The 24,371-nt window shown below is 41.9% G+C and overlaps 1 protein-coding gene across 14 annotated transcripts in view; it reads right to left on the bottom strand.

Moving 5' to 3' along the window:
* The window catches only part of HTR2C (5-hydroxytryptamine receptor 2C), a 257,321-nt gene that overhangs the window by 78,771 nt on the left and 154,179 nt on the right, over positions 1-24,371 (bottom strand). For 7 of the 14 annotated variants that reach the window (XM_072929318.1, XM_072929321.1, XM_072929317.1 and 4 more), the window contains one exon: positions 22,914-23,293. The exons of 3 other annotated variants lie outside the window; for them this stretch is intronic. The gene's annotated coding sequence lies outside the window, so the exon portion shown is untranslated. Of the gene's footprint in view, positions 1-2,392; positions 2,457-2,707; positions 2,819-22,913; positions 23,294-24,371 lie in introns of all 14 variants that reach the window. 4 more of the 14 variants (XM_041716250.2, XM_030273027.4, XM_072929319.1 and 1 more) reach the window with 4 other exon arrangements.

Below are 24,371 nucleotides of genomic sequence, written 5' to 3'. Positions count from 1 at the left end.
TCAATTCTCACTCCAGACATAAATCATGCCCTCTCTCTCTCAGAAATTCTGTAACACAACACCCTGATGCCACCACTCCTTGCTGTCTCCTTAACAACTGAGAGGAAGAATCACTGGACTATCATGTGGCTGATGTGTGAGGTGCATGGTTTTGAACTCGTGCCTATAGCTTACAGGGCCTTTAGTGAACTGTCTCAGGAACTCCCATAAGCAAAACTAAATCCACTCCTTTGATATGTGCCCCTTCCTAAAGGCTGAAGAAGGTGGGATGCAGAAGCCCACTCAGGGCTACAGGAACATCTGAACTTTGCAGGAAATTCCTGCATGACACAAACCAGGATTCCAGTTACAGAGTTAAAGCTTCCATGAAATTGCCCTAGGCAGAATGATCTGCTCCAAAATATGACAGACCTCTCAATGTGCTTAAAAATAGTGTCCTACTCAAGCACTTTATTCTGCAAGTCTGAGCTTTTAGAAAACCATGGAGTTCAGTACAGATACTGAGACAAAACAGGGTGATGTTCTGTAATGGAAAACCCCCTTGGACAAAAACATCATCAACTGATGGATAGCAAAATGTGCTGGTGGTGATGTGCTACTGCACAACACTTCACAAGAGCTTCAAAGAAAGAAAGAAGATCTGGCAAAACAGACATGGGAACATTATTCCAGAGCACTTCCAAAACCTGAGAACAGCCATCATTTCACCAGAAAGGAGGACTGGATGAAGGCACACATGTTCACCAAAGTGGGGAGCACCATATAAGTGTTAAAAACTTCAGGGATGGATCAGGCAACCAGCAGTTGATGCTTCAGGTTTTAACTTTGATATTTTTCAGATTCTGAGCTGTTTTAATGTATACTTCTGAGCTCCATATTGAGGGATAGTGAGCTCTCTTCACAGAGTAAGTAGACAAAACAATTCCTTCTCTAGCTGGGGACCAAAGACAAAAGATCCAAATCTCAGGCCCAAGAGCACAAACAACATGGACTGAAGAGAGAACACAAGAAGGATGGGACTTCGTAAGCTAAGGCTATAACTGGACAATTAACTCCAATATGCAAATTGACCAAAACGTATAAAAGTGAGAGACCTTGTGACTGGTTGTCCATTTTGTGACCATTTTTGTTCATCTTGGGTGTAGCCCTGGCTGGGCTCTTATACTGTCCAAGGTGGATCCATTGAGGCCTTCTAATAAATCCCTACTTTATTCTTCATCACTGTTTAGCCTCTGTTCTAGGCCAGACATCACAAGGCATCACAGTCATTAAACATAGTGGGTAGCAATATCAGTTTACAACTTGGGAGCAAAACTGAGCATTTTGAACCTATCTGCAGTCTCAGTGCTTATCTGTGGCTGTGAGAGCAGTTGAGATGGAAGATGTTAGAAACCAAACATGTCTGAAACACTGGAGAAAGTCACCTATGCACAGCTGAAACAAACCAGGAAATCCTCTTGCAGCAATTTGTATCAATCAAAAATAAGCATGGGACACAAGAGGATCCTGTTTGAGCTGATAGCAAGCACAAATTAAGCCATGTTACTTTAAATCTCTTGCATTACTGCTAAGTTGTGAGACTTTACATTTGCTGACAACCAAGGGATGCTGCAAGTATTATTACCATTGCATACACTGACATAAGGCACAGAAACTTCACCAAATGCAGGGACCTGAGCACCACAAAACCTGCAGACAACTCCGCCCTGGGCAGAGAACAGCTCTGAAAGTAAAGAAACATTAACTTAATCCTGCTTTCCCTTCCCCAGCATAGTTGTGTGGGATGACAGACATTGTTCAGGCACAGAACCAAGGATGAATGCCAAAAAAAACCAAATTGCAAAATGAAGAGACTGACTTCATTGAGGATTCATAAGGCATAACAATACCAAACAGAAGTTTTTCTCTTTTATGCTTCTATAGCATTAAACTCATTTAGAAAACTGAAGTAGATTATGCTTTCCAGATAAAAGCACCATTGTAGTAATTTGGATGCAGAAGGGCTTTATTCTGCCAACAATACCATCCTTTCCTTGCAGAGCAGGAGCCCTGAAACATGAGCCCCAGCTCTGAATGAGAGCACAGGGCTCATTCAGAACCTAGGGGCTGCACTCCCCACCCAGAGCCAGCAGAGAGATCTGCTGCTGTGGAGGAGGAGACAAAATCACCCACCCTGACAGCTCATGGGCAGGGTCACTTCTCAGCCAGCTCCAGAACAGCTGAGAGGCTTCACAACAACATCTACCAGTGCAGCTGGGAGGGCAGGCTGGAAAAAGCTGGAAAAACAAGGGTTACTCCTTGAGAAATAGAGGTATTTTGGTGGCCTGCTTGTAAAAGTAATACACTTCTTTAAAAGCATAAGACTAAAGACCAAGGAAAAGCAAGAGCTTACATCAAAGCCAAATGCTCCACTCTGTCTTCTCCCAGGAGGGAAGCAGAGATAGCCCGTCACAGATCTGAGTTTTGACACATAAGAGGAAAAACAGAGAGTAAGCTGTTTTTACAGAAATGACAAATTCAGGACAAGGCTGAATTTCAATCATAAATCTATTTTTTAAAGGTATTAAGGAATTCTTGTAAACAAAATACTCCTTGCTCCTACTTGCTACTATTTAATAGCAAATGAATTTTTTTTACTTCCTTTCCTTTAAGCTGCAAAAGCACAGACCAGCTATGAGAAGAAATGGCAGTGTGAATTATTCCATACCTGCTCTCATATTACTTTGGGAAAAGTGAAACTCGTCCAGTACTGCAAACTGCCATAGGTTTTCCTTGCAAGTCTTTTAGAGTCAGTCCTTTGAGACAGAAGGTCTTAGGGCTGCGGACAAAACAAGAAAAATACACCTCCTAAAGGCTTCAGAAAGAAGAAAGCAAAAATATATAAAAAAGTAGGGTGCATTAGCTTCTGAATTTTCTGATCTTAGGCACTTGACTCATGCTTCTAAAAGTTACCTTAAGGCCAATGACTTTGCACTTAACAACTTCAATGAGAGTTTTTTTAAAAGCTCCATGTCCAGAAAACGTTTTTTTTTTCTTTTTTTAATATTTACAGAGCAGAACAGAAACCTTACATGAGCCAAAGTCCATAGAGCCTGAGTAAAACTACAGGTTATACCTCCTAAAAGAGGAATGTGTTTGACTTTCACCAGCCTACAGATGTTGTATCAGCAGTCAGCTGAACGTTTCCTTGCTAGTGAGATCACCTCAGATTAGAAACATTTTGGAAAATAAATTTAATCTCTGCTGTCAGCATCACAACAGAAACTAAAGAAGCCAAAATAAAAATTAGAGACACACAGAAAAAAAGGCAACCCCCCAGTCCTAACCTGTACTTTAGGACCACCAATGCTGCACTGACAAATAACAACACTGCACTACCCCAACAGGTACCTCCCTGATCACACTTCACCAGAGGTGAACTCCTAATCAGTTTGCTGATCATGCTGAAAAATAATCAGCATGATTATTTTTCTGACATTGTTTGTGAAGTCAGAAAATAGGAGGCCCTCAATGATGCAAACTGCACCCAAAGAATACGAGCAAAGCTATAATCCTAAATGATTTTGGACAAGAGAAGGACTTGAAAGAACTTAATATATATTTTCTTAGATAAATATTATTTAACAAATTTCTTTATCAATATAGGTTAAAAGAAGCGCATTTGCTGTGGTATACATCACATAGAACCATCAAAAACAAAGCTCTATATAGCCCTGTGTGCCTGGTGTGCTGATTTTTATGAGCTTTAGCCTGATTTTTGAGTAACAACAGCTGTGCACTTAACAACCTTCCTCTCTTCCTGCCATGCTTCAAAGTGGCTCACTCGCAGAACTGATACAGTGATAGCACAAACCACCAGGGAATCCCTGAATTCTTCCATTCCTCCTGCCAGGATATCCATTACTTTATGAGTTGGTTTGTTGTTGGGCTTTTTTTCCCTTTGGTGTTTTTGAGGTTTTTCACAGAATACCAAGTTCTGCATAAGTTTTTGTGATCTAAGAACAGAACCTGCCTGCCCTACCAGAACACTTTGACATGTCAAACTAAAATTGCTTCCTAATTTATCAACATCCAGCTCAGCTGGAAGCGAATAAGTTTTCTGTACATATATGTAAATATATTTGCACCAATGTAGATATAATCCATGCATGATTTTGATCTAAATCCACTCGTCATTAATAAATAACTCACTAAAAATGTATTAGTCTAAAAAAATTTAAGGGCAAAAGGAAAAAAAAAGGAATGAGAATAACACTAGACTTCTAGGTTTTGGTCATTTTTCTTATTACACTCTCTGCCTCAAATCCCTGTTATCTGTGTAAGGACCTTTCCACCTGAAAGAGGGTTTGGGAAGACTTCAATGCTGAGCACCATTATCCTATGTGACTTTTTAAAAGTAACTTCCACCCTTCCTTTTCTCAGTGACAGCTGTATCCTGGGGTAACACTAGGTTCTTTCCAAAACAAATGTGGCATAGCTGCTATAATTTATCTTCACAGCTCATAGCTTAGAGTTACAGACAGAAAATATACTTAACAAGGGAATATTTCCACTGTGTGTTTCCACATGCTGGAAGTTTTCCTCAGTTGCAGGGAAGATGCTGCGAATTGCCTGAAAAGGTTGGAGCAGCACTACCAAGTGACTAAACCCACATTATGTTTCTCTGCAAAATTTGGAGGGATACAGCTAGTTTTGGTGAGTTCTCCAGCTTCTGCAGCAGGAAAAGGCTTCTGCAAGTGTGAATTAACCAACCATAGGCAGAGGAAAAGGCTTATGCAAGTGTGAATTAACCAACAGAGAGCTGCAGGAAGGTTTGGCTGGGCTTTTCTAAGAAATTACCTCATTAAATCCCTGCAGTATATGTCCTAGGTTCAGAAGATTTCATAAAACAAGAGTCAGAAAAGGAGCAGCTCTTGCACATAACTTTTCTCTGGGCTCTGGCACAGGCTGTCTTTTAGGGGTTACAGCATCCCTCCAGCATCTCACTTGAAGACTTGCTTACCACATTTCCTTGCAAATGCTAAGATGTAAGGAAGGAAATAATTATTGTAGCTGCTTGGGAATTGTTCCACAAACTTATTTCTAGCTGAGATTTCTAGTTTACATAAGTCTTCAACCATTTTAACACATTCTGAGATTTACTCTGAAAAAAAAGATGGATTCCTGAAAAACAGCTGTGGGCTAGAAGAGCTGTTTCCATCTAGCACTGGTTGAGTTATTAGGCTAGCAGTGAAAGAGAGAGACACCATGTTGCTCTCAGGATCCAAAGGCTTCTTCTATCACACTAAGATAAAAATGTATAAACATCAACAACATGGAATACAAGTTCTTTGTTTTTCTTTCCCTAATGAACTCTGCAAAGAACGCAACATACTTATGCCTCCAAAAGAAACTACTATGCTATCAGAGATACTAAAAAAGCTGTTCTTTGGATGGAACCCATCGCTGCAAATGCTGTTACAACAGCTTCCATACTGTCACTTCAGCAACTGCCCCGCATGGGAAAAACATATTTCTTCTAATTAGGCAAAACTCTAACACCGCATCTGAAGAGTATAATTTGGTCTTTTCTCTAGAAACTCATTAACCACTTCAGTTCAATTATTAATATTTGCATTAATAACTCACTGAATTAACTACCCATTTTGTGAGTGCAGCTCCTGCTTTGGCAGGATGATGCTCTGAGGACATTCCACTGGGGACGTGGTGTGGGCCATGTCCACCTAAGAAACTCCTCTGAATGTTGCAGAAATGTAGTTCCTGCCTCTGGGGCTGCTATCAGCTTACCAAATGGCTTTGGACAGCTTATCCAGTTTTCCTTTCCTTTCTACATCTGTTTAAGACAGTCAAACCATGAGCAGGGACTTCTCGTTCTCCTCCTTCCCTCCCTCCAGGACTAACAAAGTGCCCAATACAAGGACACCAAGGTAAAAATTGCAGTAATAACTTCTGTCAAGGGTGGTAGGTATTAGTACTCAGCTCCTGATTCTGGGTCTGTTACCATGAAGCTCCCAACATGAGAAAAAAAAAAAAAACTAAACAACTTCATGCCTAGGTAGTGTTTAATGCCACAATTATTCATGCTAGGGCTCCCACAGGGCCCAGAACAGCAAGAAACCTACTGAAAGCTGAAGGGGTTCTGAGATAAACCCAAACTACGCTGATTCCTTGATGGAAACCTTTCATAGTAAAAGGAATCCATGATTTATTCAGTAAGAAACAGGTTTTCTAGCAGTGTTGTAAACACTGAACATGCAGACATGCTTGCACCTGGCCTCAGTTATAAAATGAGATGACTTCCAAATCCCGGGCACAGTGAGATGATAAACAGTACAGTCTTTCACAACCAGAAATGTATTTTCAGAAAGCTATTTTCTCCCAAAAGCTCCACAATTTGAAAGTAAAAAGGGAAGGGAAGTTCTGGGAAGGGAATGGAAGGGAAGTTCTGGGAAGAGAAGTTCTGGGAAGGGCAGGGAAGTTCTGGGAAGTTCTGGGAGGGAAGTTCTGGGAAGGGAAGTTCTGGGAAGGAAAGGGAAGGGAAGTTCTGGGAAGGGAAGGGAAGTTCTGGGAAGGGAAGGGAAGTTCTGGGAAGGGAAGTTCTGGGAAGGGAAGGGAAGTTCTGGGAAGGGAAGGGAAGTTCTGGGAAGGGAAGGGAAGTTCAGGGAAGGGAAGTTCAGGGAAGGGAAGGGAAGGGAAGGGAAGTTCAGGGAAGGGAAGGGAAGGGAAGTTCAGGGAAGGGAAGGGAAGGGAAGTTCAGGGAAGGGAAGTTCAGGGAAGGGAAGTTCAGGGAAGTTCAGGGAAGTTCAGGGAAGTTCAGGGAAGTTCAGGGAAGTTCAGGGAAGTTCAGGGAAGGGAAGGGAAGTTCAGGGAAGGGAAGGGAAGGGAAGGGAAGGGAAGGGAAGGGAAGGGAAGGGAAGGGAAGGGAAGGGAAGGGAAGGGAAGGGAAGGGAAGGGAAGGGAAGGGAAGGGAAGGGAAGGGAAGGGAAGGGAAGGGAAGGGAAGGGAAGGGAAGGGAAGGGAAGGGAAGGGAAGGGAAGGGAAGGGAAGGGAAGGGAAGGGAAGGGAAGTTCAGGGAAGGGAAGTTCAGGGAAGTTCAGGGAAGTTCAGGGAAGTTCAGGGAAGGGAAGTTCAGGGAAGGGAAGTTCAGGGAAGGGAAGTTCAGGGAAGGGAAGTTCAGGGAAGGGAAGGGAAGGGAAGGGAAGGGAAGGGAAGGGAAGGGAAGGGAAGGGAAGTTCAGGGAAGGGAAGGGAAGGGAAGGGAAGGGAAGGGAAGGGAAGGGAAGGGAAGGGAAGGGAAGGGAAGGGAAGGGAAGGGAAGGGAAGGGAAGGGAAGGGAAGGGAAGGGAAGGGAAGGGAAGGGAAGGGAAGGGAAGGGAAGGGAAGGGAAGGGAAGGGAAGGGAAGGGAAGGGAAGGGAAGGGAAGGGAAGGGAAGGGAAGGGAAGGGAAGGGAAGGGAAGTTCAGGGAAGGGAAGTTCAGGGAAGTTCAGGGAAGTTCAGGGAAGTTCAGGGAAGGGAAGTTCAGGGAAGGGAAGTTCAGGGAAGGGAAGTTCAGGGAAGGGAAGTTCAGGGAAGGGAAGGGAAGGGAAGGGAAGGGAAGGGAAGGGAAGGGAAGTTCAGGGAAGGGAAGGGAAGGGAAGGGAAGTTCAGGGAAGGGAAGGGAAGGGAAGGGAAGTCCAGGGAAGGGAAGGGAAGGGAAGGGAAGGGAAGGGAAGGGAAGGGAAGGGAAGGGAAGGGAAGGGAAGGGAAGGGAAGGGAAGGGAAGGGAAGGGAAGGGAAGGGAAGGGAAGGGAAGGGAAGGGAAGGGAAGGGAAGGGAAGGGAAGGGAAGGGAAGGGAAGGGAAGGGAAGGGAAGGGAAGGGAAGGGAAGGGAAGGGAAGGGAAGGGAAGGGAAGGGAAGGGAAGGGAAGGGAAGGGAAGGGAAGGGAAGGGAAGGGAAGGGAAGGGAAGGGAAGGGAAGGGAAGGGAAGGGAAGGGAAGGGAAGGGAAGGGAAGGGAAGGGAAGGGAAGGGAAGGGAAGGGAAGGGAAGGGAAGGGAAGGGAAACACAATGTGCACATATACACACACAGACACACAGACACACAAACAACTAACTTCTACCTTTGGTTTAAATCAGGTGGGTATGTACATTTCACACTTTTCTCAAAAGTAAAGGTTCTAGAGGTCTTTGTCATGTTGTTTCCCACAACATTTATGGGTGAGTGCCCAGCTGGTATTTGCTACAGTGTTTTGGATATGCAGTAATGTGTGAACCTCAAGAAGCTGAAAGGCTCCAGCACCAGCTCTCTGCTATTTGAATACTAACTCAGACATTTTTGCTTCACAGCAAAGGAGTGTAACACAGGTCAATTTTCCTTACGAGATTTGACACACTTCAGCAGCCTTAAATTTTTTTTTTTTTTAAAAATCAGTGGTATAAAGGAGCTAGCGGAAAAAATAAACCTTTCCAAATTCCCATTGCTGTAAGATATTTTCAGATGAATAAAGGCATAAACTTATGCAAGAGCATCTACATAAACTGTAATATTGGCTTGCATGAGACTCTGGTGCTTTTGTTATTCCTGCAGTTGGTAAATTCAGGCATAATAATTTCTGAAGTCCTTCGGCTTTTACAAACAGGTATGGTTGACAGCCTCTAAATGCTCTGCTTTCCATAACAACCATGATTGACAGCCCTTTGGTGCACAGCCCAATCAGCCTAACAATGTTATTGTTCTCTCATAATTACCTGATAATTTTTTTTCTATGTGCTGCCGTTAGTTATGGTTCTTCTGAACTTCCCAAAAGTTTTTTTTAACTTGCACAGATTTGGGGCTGCCTTTCTTGGAGCCTTATTCTATGGTGGCACTGGGATTACACACACTGGTTCCCAAGGTGCACAGGATGTCACTGCCTGTAAGTGATGTTTTCCCTGGCAAACAGAATATATCAGAGCCCCAAAAATGTGACAATCCATGTGTCATTTTGGCATATACCACTCACAAAGAGAAATGTTTCTTAACTGAATAGTCCCTGGAGCATAGAGAACAGAGCTCACAGTTTGCATGCACCCAGCGCGAGAGCCTCGCGTGGGATGCGTGCCTGGAGCTCAGCTCTGTTCAGAACAGTTTACTACCTCCAAGCTGCTGAAGATGGCAACTTGTTTAATCTCTGCTGAAAGCAATAATTGAGATTTTTGTGCTACAGAGAGATCATCCTCAAGAACACTCAGCCAGGGAAACTGACTTGTGTGAATCATATGAAGAAAATAATGACCTGGCAGGGTCCCTTTTCTGGTATCTAAAAAATAAATTTCTGAAATCGGAAAGTGTGGGTTTTTTCATCTCCTGATTTTCAGATAGGATCTGAACAGGAAGGAAGCAGCAAAATTTGCTTCCGATTTCTGAAATGTTGTGAATATTTTTTTCTTGAGTGTGTTGAAAAACATTATAAAGGCCACCTACATTGCAAGAATGGCAAAAGAAAGATTTCTGTCAGAGGGCTATTGAAAGTATATTATGATGCATTTGGTTACTTTTAAAAGGGCCAATAAAAAAGAGAGACCCCTTAAAGAAGGAACCATGCCCAGTCCGAGTTTTTCTAAATATTTCCAGTTTTTCAACAAGGATACTGAAAATGTGAGAAGGTATCAGAAGGAGAGAGCTGGGATTTTGCTTTTCAAAACCACAACTGAAGAACTTGTGCACAGTTTTGCAGTTCACTTGTTGGGTCACCTTTTCAAGAACTAGTCTGAAGTTTGGCCTTTCCACCAAGCTACATTGTGCATTACCAAACAGCCTGCTGACCCAGGGCATGGATTTCTTTGTGTGTATAATGCTATAATACAGACGCTTTGTGCATGTTTACTGCAAATGGAAGCAAGTACACAATGTATAGACTGTATAGCAAAATGGGCTAATCCTGCTCATAAACATTTGTTCACTGAGATTCAGGGGCTACACTGGGGCAAACTGAATGGTTTGACCATTGTTATTTGCTCATTTATCTTTCAGTACTTCTGAATTTTACCCATATATTTACAGAATGTGTTACCCATTTCCATAATGTATTAGCCATGAGCACACTCTCTAATTATCTACAGAGCTCATTTCTTTATTGAGTATTTTTCCTATCCTGTAAACATATTGGGCATTTTCCTGAAGTTGGGTTTGGGTTGACAAATTGTGTAGAGAACAATAGTGAGGTGATGAATCATTGCAATGATAGCACTGTCTCACTACAGGCTGAGCAAAGTATTCATTGCATACTTGATACAAAGCAGAGGACAAAAATCTCAGCCATCTCTAGCTTATGTCAACATCATAAGCAAGACCTAAAACTACCTTCCCACAGATCTTAAATCAATGTTGTGTCTGATACCTTTTTTCAAGGACTTTCAGGATGCATTACTGACTTCTCACCTCAGCACCCTGCAATAGCTCACCTCCAGCTTGGGCTCAGAGACTCCAGTGCACTCAGATTGCCCAAAGTCTGTTTTGGCACCTAAAGCTCAGTTCTTCCACATGCACAAAATCTCTGCTTCCTCACCAAAAAGCAGCTCAGAGAACAGAATAATCACTGTGTGGATAAAATCTTATAGGGTTGCAGAGAGGGTGGGGAGGATCCATGTGTTATACCTGGGGACCCACCCCACTGCCAGGAATGAGAATGAAGTTTCCAAACAGATGAGAGCAACACCCTTCCCTGCTCTCTAGGGCACAGGAATGTGTGGGAGAGAGGCATCGTGAAAACAGCAGAGGTGCTGGTTTGGAGGGAGTCTCTTGCAGATCCAACACTTTAAAAAAGTTACTATAGCAATGGGATTTCTTCTAGTGTTTCATATGAGATTCCCAGACATTTTTGTAGCACAAACTGACCCCTGCCAGGCACACAATGCATGGATCCTGGAATTCCTGCTCTACACAGATCAAGCTGCAGTGGGTTGGCTCTGGCTGGATGCCAGACATCCTCCAGAGCTTCCCTGTCTCTCCCCTCTGCAGCTGGACAGAGGAGAGAAAACTTAACAAAGGGTTCAAGAGTCAAGGACAGAGAGAGCTCTCAGCCTTGAGGTAATTCTGCCACGCAGAAGAATGAGATGAAGGAAGTACTTCATACACATTCAGGATTAAAAGTGAAGATCAGAAGCCACATCAACAGCCAATGCTTCACAGAGAACCAGCTGCCCACAAACCAGCTGAAGAAAACCCTGCATGTGGAAGAAGTGTGGCAGCATCTAACAACAGCTCCCACCAAGTAGCAATACAACCACGGTGTGTGTTGTATTTGAGATACTGAACTAAGAGAAATTAATGCTGGTATGAAGTTTCTTCCCTGCAGTGGGTGGGACAAGCTTTTCCTTCAGTTTTTGCTGTGTTTCAATTAATTTTCCTCATCTTGCTCTCCTCAAAATCCCAGATGAAAATCCAGTGAATAACGAATAAATTTATTTTTCCTTATTCAATACAATCTATTCAATACAATCATCTAAGTTTATTCAATATGTTCATGGTCCTCAAAGCAGTTTTGATGACCCCCACTTTCATTTTATAAAAATGGAAATCTTTCCTTGGCACTGTTTCACTGTGGGAAAAAATTGAACACTGTCAGCTAAAGCCATCTTAAATCTTGAATAAATTACTTTAACCTCTCATTACTTTCCAAGATACACTTCCAGCATCCTCTTCCCATTCATATTTTCTTATATTCACAATGAATCAGCATATATCTGATTTCCAATTTCACTAATTATTTATGAGATCAGCTTAATCAGTTTCATTTAGAATTATAGACTTAGTTACTCAAGGCAGAATTTTTTCACAATTAAGAATTTTAATCTGCCTTAAAGTAAATAATACAATAAAATTTAATCTCTGTTCAAGGTTCAAATATATTATTAACAAGTGATTTTAAACTGGAAAGAACATACTTAATTCTAGAGGTATCCTTTTAATCCAAAATTAATTAAAGAAGAATGGAAAAATAAAAATGTGCTATTGAGTATAAAAGACCCTGAAAAAGTATTTTTACATTCCAGTAATAACACTGAAACCAGCCTGGTTTCATTCTTCAAAAATGCTATGAAATATGAACATATTAACTGATAATAGTCAATAAATTAGACAAAATTTAAGGTGCTGAAAGATGCACAGACCTTCAGCTGACAGAGGCCAACTCCAGAGAGGGGAATGTTGCAGCTTGGGCATAGAGCCCAGCAGGTGACACTGCACCACCAGCTCCAGGAAGGGTTCTGCCCCACCACTGATTGCACACACTTCCTTAATTAGATTCTGAGAACTTGTTAAAACTTTTTAAAAGTGTGTTTGTATCATTAAAAGTAAGTTATCTTCCATTCTGGCAAATAACCTTTGTTGCCCACAGGTGCAGTCCCAGCCTTCAACCACTGAGAAGAGTTTCTCCAAATGGCTCCTGCTGCAGTCCTCACCTGCTCTGACATTTTCCTCTCTTTCACACACTAAATTTTCACAGACTAAATAACCTCAAACCCCATCTTTGAAGCAACACCTTCCTTGAAGCACAAGTTTCCCTGGTGAGGAGGTTCTGGGGGGAGTGATGGGGAGTGAAGTTCCTGGATGTGAGCTGGTTCCAGAGTCCCCAGCCCTACTCCCCTGCTCTGCATCACCCACAGCCCACTATTATTTTCTCTCGAGGCAAAAATCACACCACTTGCTCTTCACTTGGCTGTTAATCCATATTACTTTGCTTCAGTTCACCAAGGAAAGCCAAGTACTCAGTTTTTTTCAGTCACCCTGAATCCTGTTATTATTGACAACAAAACCACATTGCTGAGATATTCTGGGATTTTGTGGACTGTTTTTCCAGCCTGAGGATTTTGGCTAGAAAAATTTTAGCAAAGTGAAAGAGAATGGAACAATGATATTAATTTTGTCCCATTTCCAGGCAGAGTGGCAGGGAGCCAGTTCTCAGAATTTTTCTCAGAAGCCAATTGATTAATGTTTGTCTTAAGTCTCAGTATCCTTGTGAGAAGCTGTCAGAGGGCAGCCAAAATTGCTTCACCTACAGATAAAAGGTCATTCTCTTTCAATCATATGCAAAACCAGGGAAACGCCACAGAGCAAACAGCTTTGCCCAAAATTCGGATTGCACCCGGAAGTTCACGAACCGTTAGTCATTGCTATAAATCATCATGACTAATCAGCTCAACTCCACATCTTAACGACACTCATGGAACTTTCACCAGCCTCAGGACCTATCCAACAGGGCCAGGGCAACTTTGGTGAACTGCACAGCGGGCGCAGGGTCATGGCGAAGAATGGTGAAGAAACCTCTCCACAAAATTCTCAGCAAATCTTGCTTTAAGCCAGGCTTGAAGGTGTCCTGTGATTAACACAGCCAACATCCTACTTTCATACTTGGCCAGTGGCAGGAGCCATGCAAGCTGTCAAATTGGATGGAAAAGAAAGAGCAAAGTGGAGAACACCACAACCTGGGTTTCTTTTGGATTTGCATCTTAGAAATCAGCTTGTCTTAGATATAGAGAGAAATGGGACTGCATTTAGATATGTTCTTTCTTTAGGTGAACTAATCCACCTGATTATATCTCAAAGTATCTTTATAATGCCAATATATGGGTATATTCACAGAAAAACTTTTACAGAAAGCCTAACAGCTAATTTAGTAGGATTCCTTCATTACAAGTTCTTACACAGCTTCTCTATTATTTCAGGCTCTCAAACAGCTTTTCAGATACACAGTGTCTGTACAACATGTAAACATACCTATATTCAATTTACAAGAAGATAAATCAAAACCTGATATCTTGGAAATAAAATCTGGGAGAAGCAATAGAGCAGACACAATAGCCCCAGCTGGGTTCAGTCCTGGATTCTCACTCCAGAAAGCCTGGATTGAGTACACTCGAGATTTTCACTCTTTTAGCTCAGCCACAAGAGCAAAGCATACCCTTCCATCAAACTGGAACTCTTTGATAACCACTCTGCTTGTCAGACTAGAAGCAGCAACAGAAAGACAGCAGGAGATGGTAAAATTAAGACAGTCATGACCATTTCACAGAAATTTCATGCTTCAGTGCTGTTCCATGAGACACCTGAGGAAAAACATGATTTTGGGCATGTTTTGGACTGGCAATTCTTCATGCCTGAAATTCAGCACTTTGGAATGAGTGTATCAGCTTACTAGCCCGGGGTTTTTTTCTTTATTTTACTGTTCTTCTCAGCTGGGAAATATCCCAGCTAATTCATGAGTTGAAATAGTCACTGATGGATTCAGTGAACTCAAAAACTAATGCAAGAGAAATGCTGGGATCATAGGGCCATGAGTGAGGGCAGGGTGGGGAAGTCTGAAGAGGACCCTTCCTTTTAAGAGAAGCTAAATTCTCAGCAGTTAATTGAGCAGAGCAACTCAACCCATGTTATTCAACTGCAATGTAACTTGAATATCACTGCTGTCCTGTGCAATACTCTACAGCTGCCTGGCACTGTCTAAGCTAGATGCCTGAATTTCACCATTCAGTGTGAATGTCTGAAAACAGTCTGATGGCTCATGGACCATTTCTGTTGTGAATTTAAAGGAATTGTAATGTCTGAGACAGTTTCTTCAACATCCATATCTGAATTCAAACTAAAAGCAACAACCAAGAGACATGAGCCTAAGTATCTCTGCCTGAGGCAGAAGAATTAATATATTAACTGAAGGATAAGGTGGAACACATTGTACCTCAGGAAATCCATTTGCTACAAAACACATTAAGACTGCCAACAACTTGGCTTGGATGTTCACAGCATGGTACACCAAAAAAAAAACCAAAAAAACATTACTATGCCACAGTATGCAATAAAACCAGGTTTCAACACAGATAGTAATGCTCTAGAGAGAAAAAAATACACGGCCGGCAAATCAAACAAAAAGGTTGGAATCATAAGGGATTAAATTTTGTAGTTTATTTGGTGTGACAAGTTCCAATTAGATGACAAGGTTTCTTCTGTCATGTGAAAGTACTGTTCAATCCTGCTGCCCATAATTTATTGCCACTGCTCTTCATGTCTGCATCACCTCTGCACTCACATAGCACGTGTAGATCTATGCTGCCCTCCTGCACAGCCTGTCTCTCACAGGGAGTCCTTCCACCAATCGAGGCAGAACTGCCTGCAGAGCTCCACATGAACTGGGTAAGGAACAGAACTTGGGTATGGACAAGAGTTGTGCTGTAAAGGCAGTCCTGTGCTTTGGCAATCAACATAAATTTTGTACTACAAACTGGGACTTTGTTATGTCTTTTCACTAACCAAAACACCTACAGCAAATAATTATTTAGTGTTCCAGGATTTGCTTGTTCTACTTATACCAACATTAAAGAAAGAAAAATCAAGGCCTAAACAAAAATGCAGTGCATTTTCTATGCAGGAGAATAAAATTTGCTGCTTGGTCACAAAATGACAGACTGACTGGTGTTGGAAGGGACCTCTGGAGATTATTTAGTACAACCCCCCTGCTCAGGCTGGTTCACATAGAGGAAGCTGCACAGTAGTGAATCCTGGCAGGCTTGGATCTCTCAGAAGGAGACTCCACCATCTCTCTGGGCAGCCTGGTCCAGTGCTTTGTCACTCTCACAGTACAGAACTTTTCCCTTCTATTCTGATGGATCTCCCTGTGTTTCAGTTTGTGCCTGCTGCCCTTGTCCTGTCACTGGGCACCACTGGAAGGAGCCTGATTGGGTTCTTGTATACAGAGTCTAAAGATATCAAGGCAAAATGGATGGCTGCTGCTGAGGGGTAGACTTTACCACAGACGAGAACAGAAACAACTTTGGATATTTAGATGACACCTTTTTGCTACTGTATCCAATCTATTATGTTTTTAAAAATTCACCAAGAATGGTTGATAGGTTTTCTTTTTACCTGCAGCAGATGATAGTTTTTTTGAGTAAGTGGAGTGTTTTCTGTAGAGGTTTTAAAGGAACTAAAAATCTCATTAAAGCCAAACCAAATCAGAGCCATCAACTATAAAAATAATTTCCTCACCTCCTTCAAGCCAAAAAGTTTGTTAAGAAGAAAAAAGTCCAAATTCTCAGTCTAAAAGTATCAAGTAGTGCTTGGGATCACAGCGTGAAGTTCATGCTGCACTGGAAATTTGCTGTGCCCTGTGAAACCACTGAGTCTGTTCTTTACATGGTTTGACTCCCTCACTGTGAGCTGGAAGCAGAACAATCTGGTGGGTGTGATGTTTTTCACTTCTCTATAATTCCACTCCTTGGAAGTTTATCTTCCCTTATCTTACCTTCTACTTACTCCTTTAGTGACTTTGGAAAATAGAGGTAGAGATCACAGGAGCAGAACCCTGAAAGGATTGTTGCTTTTATTATTTTGCTATTGGGAAGCTGATTAATATCCTTTCACAGACTACCCTGTCCATTAGCATTTTTAGCTCTCTTAAAATGATCACTGAGCGGGATATTAAACACAAACTTAAGTACTCAGCACTCTTTATTCCAGTATAGGTGTTGTCATGGCAAATGTTGTAGGAAGCTGTCTGTCCTTAGTTCAGGAGTCCTATCTTAATTCATATTACAACTCAACAATGGCAACAAGGATTTTGATAAGAAAACCTCACTGGCCTGAAAGCAAGGCAAAGAATTGTTCTGGGGGTGGATGGTTACATAAATACTGTTATTTTATCTGCACATTTTCAGCCAAATCGTTTGTCTGTGATGGTCCCTGAGCTGACTGCCCAGGCCACAGTGACAATATGCTTGACCTGGTTTGGGGCCATCAGCACTTCTCTGCTGAGTGGCAATCCAAAGCCAAAATCACTGCAGATATCACCTCATACTTTCACAACACCAACCCAAGGACATTTTACGAGGTCTGAAGATAGGGCCCTTACTACCTTCCCATTATAATACCAAGCTGCTTTCTAATGTGATTTCTCTTGAACCTATCAGCTGCTTTGGCATCAAGTAGGACCTCCTGATGTCTCCTGCTACCACGTAGAATGGCAAGGTGTGTATCCTGAAGATGCTCAGTCAGAGAGTCTCATAAACCTAGCAAGAGGTTAGACAAGGAGAATATGCTCCCAGGCTCCAGGCTGCTCAAAGTACCAGTTATAAATTCAGTGTATTTAATAATAGATTGCAGCAGTCATCTCTATTAGCACCTAAGTCCTTTTGTGTGGTCACATACCTTCTTTGATCCAGTAGCTTTTATTCCATACCTGGTTTGAGCAGCAATGGATCTGCTGGAACACCAGGGCTCTCTGGTGTTAAATTGAGGAGGATAGCATACTGCCAAAGGGACAGGAGCAGAAGCTTTTTCTTTTTTGGATGACATTAATACATTGCTGCTCTTAGGGAAGAATCCCCCACAAGTTTACAGAGCACTGAGTCAGCCTCATTCCTCAGAATGGATCCGGGTGAGGGTCGGCTGCTCTGCTGCTGGGTTGGGCACAAGGATGTCCTGCTTGCTGACAGATCTTATGCAATGCAGATAATCCATCTTCCTGCAGTCATTTGTGGGTGTCAGGAGAAGCTAAGAATAAATCAGGAAAAGCCTCTGGAAAGGTCTGCTAAGCAGTGAGCTGAAAGAAACATCTCCCAAGGTAGAGTGAGCATACCCTGGCTTTAGCTTAAAACACAGCCTTAGGTAACTCTACTACATGATCACAGGAGATAACCACACATTGCACTTAAAATTAGTGATTGACTGTGGCAGGCACATTCTTCTCTCTTTCAGGATTTTTCATAGAGGAGCACAGAGAGAAGAAAGAGAAAACAATTTATATTTCTGCTCCTTGTTTTCCCATGTGAAGTGTGTTTAGAGAATTGTTTACCTGGGGTGATTGCTTGGTTGGATTCTGGTGAGGATTGTTTGAGCCTGATGGCGAGTCAAATCCACCTGTGTCTGGACTCTGGCGAGAGGGTCACTAGTTGTGAGTTAGATATGGTAGTTAGAAAAAGTAGGTATGTAGTTTTAGTATCTCCTGTAAATGGTATATTAGTGTATTATAGTATAGTTATAATAAAGAAGTCATTCAGCCTTCTGAACTGGAGTCAGTCATCACCATTTCTTCCCACCAGGTTAACCTGCATTTACAATAATTGACCTACCCAGGAAGTGTTAATATCAGCACACAAAAGTACACATTAGAAAAAAATACTTACATTGCTGTCCATATGGAATAGATTCAAGTTGCTAAGCTTAAGAAAAGAGGTAGGTGTCCCATCCTGCTCATTAAAGGGAGTTGTGAAGCAAATTGCAGCATTTAAGATCCTGCATACCTAAAAGCCAGATAACTTAGAAATTTTTTTTTTTTTAAACAGCTTGTCTCATACGAGTTACAACAATATGCATCTCCAGCAGAGAAAGTAGGTCAGCACTGACAGCCGTTCAGAAGGAGAGATGGTTAATTAAAAGAAACAAGCCAATTAAGAGGCAATTGGACACTCCTAATCAGGAAGATACTAGGGAGAAAAGAAAGAATATAAGGAACATGACTGTCTAAGAATACCCAGTATCCCCAGCAGAGGTTGGGGAAAATCTGGTGTTGTGGATGAGATTCATTCATTTCCTTGCCTGCAAACTGAGGAAGCATGCTATGATCAGACACTAGAAATGAAAAATAAAATCAAAATCCAAGCAAGAGCACTACATTTTTGTCAGCTTTAAGCTTCTTGTTTTCCTTGTTAACAAGATCAATAAATTTATTTGCAAGAGAAAGCTCTATAATTCTGTAAACTTACAAAAGTTTGTGAAAGACAGGATTGCTGATTAACTCCTGATTAATGCTGAAGCTTTAGGGCAGTCTAGCAGCTAAATTAATACTTCAACTGTACATGCAGGATTAGTAACCAACTGTTAACACTCTTGAGTATCTTGCAAAGCAAGCTTGCTCTCAAGGTCTTCAGAATAAGCATAATGGTCCTGGGTTTGGTCCCATGCACTGTAAGCACAATGAAATTGTGGCCATATAAAATCACTGAGGACAAGGTTAGAAGGAAGTCCAAGTAATAAAAGGTCATGTCACATGAAAAGCTGACTTTCACTTTGTTGCAACTGAATTTTTGCAAAAAGAAAAGATTGCAATCCTTTTCTAAAGAAAATGTAAGATATAACCTAACCCACATCCACTCCAAATCAAAGGTCAATAATGCTAAATGTACCTTTTGATATTGCCCAAAAAAGCTGAATATACTGGATCTGTTGAAGTGTCTAGTACCAGCTAGAATCAAGAACAGCAGAAGATAAATTCTTCTGGAATATATCAGATAAGGCTTCTTGCAATATCATAAAAATACATGGAGAAGAAGCTTTTAATTCAATCAGCATTAAAGAGTTTCAATTCATTCCAGAGGGGGAACAAAAAAACAAGCACATCTTTGCTCAGCGTAAAAAGCAACAGTCTTTGTAATGGAGCAGAAGGACTCAAACTTTTGTCTCTTATTCAGAAATAAAGCTCTGTAACCACTGGGCCTACTATCAATCTACCTTCCTGATGCTCTGAATGACTTCATCCAATAATTGCAAAGCCACTGCCCTGCACTGCTCAGACAAGGTTCACAACCTGCTGAGACTTGGCTTCAGAGCAAATCAGGAACAGGACATGGGTTGTCTCACCATGGAATTTGGAGTTTGGAATTTGAAGAAATTACGTTTTTATTTTAAGTTACAAAAATCATCATCCTAAATCTGTATTCAAATCCACAAATGGTTCCTAATAGAATAACATGTTGATTAAATCATTAAACAAAACACTCTGGTGCTGGTAGCAGCAAGGCACCAGCCGTTTCTGAGAGCAACTGTGTGTCAAGTGCAAAAACTGACAAATTTTGAGTTAACATCTAGCTACCTGACCATGTTGTCCTTTTCAGCAGCAAGAGGACAGAGGAACATCTCACTTGGTCAGAGCCTGATGCTAATAACACCAAGGGCAGGGTTTGATCCCTGTGTGCCCATTCACTTGACGGGCTGGACTCAATGATCCTTGTGGGTCCCTTCCAGCTTGGACAATTCTGTGATTCAAATGTGGAATCAGCAGGAATGTTCCTACCTAAAGTGCACAGAAGGAAAGGAATCTCTGCCTTTCAATTCATTATTTAAATCACTTGATGCAACCCTTATATTCACAATCTGCAGCTACACTGAGAAACATAAGCAGTCCAAAACCTCTAAGGACCTTAATCATTACAGAATATGCAGAGGGAACTTGTTGATAACTGCAGCAGTCATTTAAATCTGCTGGCACTTTTGGAAACAAATAGCTCTGTATAAAATCCAGTTGGAGCTGGCTTCTCCTCCTCCAGGTCTCTGAACACTGACAGTAGAACATCCCCATCTCTACCCACCAAGTGCTCAGCAGGGCAAGCAGTGAATCCTCTGCATGATCATGTGGAGCACACGGGTGTTTTCTTTCCTGAGAAAAGCACAAAGCAATTCTTCAGCAGCTGTCACTGAGAAATGCTTCCCCCAGAAACAGCTTGCATTGTTCTTTGCGGTGTTTTTAGTGCTGGACAGCAACCACGGATTTTTTGTGGGAATAGTTACCCTCTCCAAAAGTACAACTCTTCACTGTTAAAATCCACAAGCAATAATTGGTTGGTGATGTTAAATCTTTTCTGTCTCCCCATCAGAAAGTTATTTTATCATTAATTTTTGGTCAAAGTCCAACAAATCATTTCCACCCATCAGAGGAGGATGTGCTGCAGCAGTCTGAGACTGCACAAGTCTCCAGTCACCAGTAAGACATCCCTGGACTCTTGACCTTGTGTGCAGACCTTGTCTTTCCACTAAAGTGCTGCTCAAAACATCCTCCAAGATCCATAACTACTGATTTTATAGTATGTAAACTTCAAAACACTTCATTGAATTTTAAGGGACAAGGATAGTATAACAAAGATCAAGAGGATGAAAGACAAGACCATGCAAAGGAGATAAATAATTTTGCTATATTCTTTTAGATTAAGTGTACAGAGCTTTTATGAAGCTAGTGAAAATCTTCTAGATGAGCCTTTAGGGCACATCAATTTAGAATTATTTTCTTTCTGCTCCATCCTTACTAACATCGCTCAAAAACAATGTTGAAAATAGTTGCCAGCAATGTAATCAAGCCCGTGAGACGCACCATAGAGGCTTCTGTGCCTCAAGGCACATCACTTCTGCTCCTCCTTTATTTTTCCATGTATTTAATTGAACTTGGCAGTAACCTTTACCACATGAAACCAAGACGGCAATGCAGTAGATTTGATCTGTGTGCTGAGTCTGGACTGCCTTGCTGTGAACAGCTGGAGAAAGTGGCGCCTGGAGATTCCCTGGGTTTGAAATGGATACATGTTACCTGTCCTCCTGCTCCCACTTAGTGGGAAGTTTTGCTCCACATCTTTTCTGTGTAGCAGCCAAAAGCAAAAAAGCCAGGATAGCACACCTCTGCAGGAATTTTCCCTAAATGACATGTAACTCTTGACAGGGAGCACTGAGTATCTCACTAGCACAGGTAGAGAAACCAGATCCTTTACCCTAATCCTCATACTCTCAAAATATTATAAACCACGGGCAATCAAAACAAAAGCAAAACTAAAAACCAAAATCTTGGATTAACACTATATCTACAGACTGGTCTCCCCTTCGCTTTATTTTATGCTCTGTTTCACCCCAAACTTTATGTTTGCCAGAAAGGTTTTTCAAAATGGAAAGCAGTATCTTTTGTATTTAGCTGAAATCCACCACTGTAGGACATCCTTCCTGGCTGGAAGGTACAGAAACAACACTGCTAAATGTGTTCAGGACCAGAAGTATCTGCTCATTTGCAAAGAGAATAAGGAAAACCTCCAAGATAAGGGCCTGAAGTCTGAGATTAGATAGAAGTTCTAAGACTCACCACACATATCTAATTAGCAGAAGTGTACAAGAGAGTGCTAGCCTTCTGTGTTTGGGTGAGAATGCCCTGAATTGGCACACCTGTAGGGCAGGGTAGGACACCAGTGCCATTTCATCCCAGAGATATCTGAAGCCTGGGGTGTGCTGTGGATTGTATGGGCTGGCAGGCAGAGGGTGCAGGCAAATACACCTTTAACTGGCCCCTTCTTCCCCTTTGTACAAGACAGCAGAAATCAGGGTCCTTCCCTGCTCCTGAGGGAGGATGGACAGGGCTGGGGAGGCAGCAGCGTCATCCTCACTTGCCAGTGGCTTCACCTGCATTGATCAGCAGCTCAGTGTCCAGCTCTGCAGCATCAATCTCAAATTACAAAGTATTTCTAATGCACAGGATCATAGAAGTTGGTGCAAAACCAACTCAGTCCTGAAGTTGCAGAGAAGAAAAAATTATGGCAATAATGGAAGGACATAATCAGTATTATTGTCATAAAATATCTGTAGTTACTGCACTGGCAATTTTTCCAAACGGGTTAGCTTAGAGACTGGCCTCTTGCATTGATTACTAAATTGTTTTCTTTACAAAGGTCTAAGTGGCTCTGTCTTCCAGATGAATAGCCTGAAGCCACTTGGTTCAGAGCTTCAGTCTCCTGAGATTCATCTTGGACAGTAAAGAAATGAGACAGACGAACACTAAACTACTCTGTGTACAAATCCAGCAGTGGCTTGGCTGATGAGAACACTTTGTGTAAAGTACCACTGAATTTAAAATAAATCAGAGGTGAACTGGGCCTAGTCAAAAGTTAGAAGAAGTCAGAAGCAGTATTTGATAACAAAGCATTTTAAACCAAATAAAGCTTCCTGAAGAGAATTTTGGCTTACCACATCTCACTTCATCTGGGAGAGCTGCCTTGCCAGGCAAATTAGGAGCAGTGTGCTGGAACTGGCACTTTCCCAACCTAGCCACTGCCAGAATTCCGGAGTGCCCTGTTCCCCTTGCCTGCCCTCAAGGAGCAGCAGTTTCTTGGTTTGAACACACAGTTATACATTTGCACAGCTCTTGCTGAGCAACACTTACTTTTTTCTTGAAAGAGAGCACCTGTGCTCAGGGAAGGGAGCTCTTTGCAGCCACTTGCACATCTGGTGGGTGGTGATGGCGCGCTGCTAGCTGGGACAGGAGAAGGGAGAGGCCATGGATGCACAGGGTGAGGATCTCACGCGGAACCACGGGGACACGGGTGTAAACAAGCCTTGCCCACATGGAACAGGATCTGGGCAGTACAGCAGGAAACAGGGAATTCAGCCCCTCTGGCAGCTGCTCCAAAGGAGGTTTGGTGATGAGCTGGGCAGGTTTGTTCTGCCTGTGGCTCAGGCCCCTCCTAGCAGGATTTCAGTGGGCTCTTCTCAAAGCACTCTGAGCCTGGGGATGACACTGGGCTGAACATGCTGGGGAAACCTCTGGGAAAGAGAGATGGAGAGATAGAGATGAATGAAAAACAATGTTTATCCTTGAAATTTAAATGCTTTTTGCTTTTCTAGAGTATGTTTGAAATGTCCCAGTTAAATTAGTCTATTAGAAAAAATCCCATTAATTGGACAGGTTGGCCAGCTGTGGCTTGCTCAGAATTTGTTCTGGTTTTAGCATTTTATCATTAAACATAGTTCTGAATAATTCAAACCTCACAACACCAAGGAAAAATTGCCCATAATTAACATATTCAAGTGTAAGCAGCTTTCATCATGCAAATACCAGCAAGAGCTCACACCACTCTCCCCACCTCTACTTCACTTGTTTATTTAATCTAGTTTATCACTGAATTTCTTCTCTGGGTTCCACTGATGCAAATTTGCACTGGTTTGAACAGTTCCTCTGCAAACACAACAAGCCAGCTCCATACAGGAAGGTTTAATCTGTCACCAGAGCTTTTCAGCAATCAGATCCCTAAGCATTAGCTTTGTTAACTAAAGCAGCACATTTGAAAAATTAGCAGAAGGGAATACACTGGCATATTTCTGTGCAATGGGGAGAATTTATACCTTCAGCAGTCACCAGTGGAAAAAAGCCAGTAGAGCATGCCACATGATGTTGCAGCAGCCCTGGGCTAGAAAGACAAGTAATATGAGTCATTTAAAACCCAGAAACATTCAAAAGATAATTTAAAAGCTACTAAACCTCACAAAATCAAATAGATACATGAATCAATTAAAATCTCTATGAAGCATCCTAATGGAATTTTGCTGTAGTAGTGTCACATGGCTTTGGAAACTACCATTCAGTAATCCAACCAAAAATTGGCATGTTCCCATCCCTACTTATTCTCCCTGATTTGTGAAATATCCAAAGGAAATAAAAAACAAGGTGGAGGGATTCAGAAAAAATAAATACTAGTATTTAAATTTTGTCAGGTTCTTCTTATTCATGAATCTTAAACTCATTTATCCAAGACAGTGGATGGCATCCTTCTGCAAGATGAATTGTGGCCATGAACCACTACACATATCATGGAACACAGCATCACGGGCAAGGGGAGTCATC

Source organism: Taeniopygia guttata, chromosome 4A (genome assembly GCF_048771995.1).
Source record: "Taeniopygia guttata chromosome 4A, bTaeGut7.mat, whole genome shotgun sequence".
Lineage (NCBI taxonomy): Eukaryota > Metazoa > Chordata > Aves > Passeriformes > Estrildidae > Taeniopygia > Taeniopygia guttata.
Note: the sequence above shows the minus strand (reverse complement) of the source record. Positions and strands in the feature narration are given on the sequence as shown.